The 631-nt window shown below is 36.8% G+C and overlaps 1 protein-coding gene across 5 annotated transcripts in view; it reads right to left on the bottom strand.

The window, feature by feature from the left end:
- MCPH1 (microcephalin 1) overlaps positions 1 to 631 on the bottom strand; it is a 245,714-nt gene that overhangs the window by 12,014 nt on the left and 233,069 nt on the right. The gene's annotated exons all lie outside the window — the stretch shown is intronic.

Below are 631 nucleotides of genomic sequence, written 5' to 3'. Positions count from 1 at the left end.
ATTCTTTAAGCTTGTTTTTATTAAGATTTTTGTTTCCAGAAGCCCAAAGCATTCAGATACCTCAGTTCTCACACCCCCCCGCCACTTACCAGAGGTAACCCCTGTTAAGAGTTCGCTGTGTATTTTCCTCAATTCTGTGCAACGGCCACACACACAAACACATATATTTAGGATACAGATTTTCTTAACAACAAAAGTGAGATCAAGGATGTTTGTTGGTATACCGATAAGCAGTAAATCAAACCCATTTTTAATCCAGGAGAAAAGGACAAATGTAAACCTTTCAAATGTTTACAATGTGACTTCAGTAGCTAATTTCTTTGATTCTTCATTTTTCTTCCTCCCGCGTTAATTGAATGCTTACTGTCTGCCAGGCACATGCAAGGTGCTGGGGAAGCAAAGGCGATTAAGACACAGTCCCTGACCTCACACGTAATACAAAAGTCAACAAATGAAAATGCTTCCTTTTATTTACTTATTCAGCTTGAAATCGGAGGAGGCAAAGAATTACAAAGATCTGATTCTTCACTCAAAATAATTGAGACTACATGCATGCTGACTTTCCAATCCTAAGTAAAATAACTTCTGGGAAAGCATAATCAAGATTTAAGTTACTTAAAATTAAAAGTTA

This window comes from Diceros bicornis, chromosome 29 (genome assembly GCF_020826845.1).
Source record: "Diceros bicornis minor isolate mBicDic1 chromosome 29, mDicBic1.mat.cur, whole genome shotgun sequence".
Lineage (NCBI taxonomy): Eukaryota > Metazoa > Chordata > Mammalia > Perissodactyla > Rhinocerotidae > Diceros > Diceros bicornis.
Note: the sequence above shows the minus strand (reverse complement) of the source record. Positions and strands in the feature narration are given on the sequence as shown.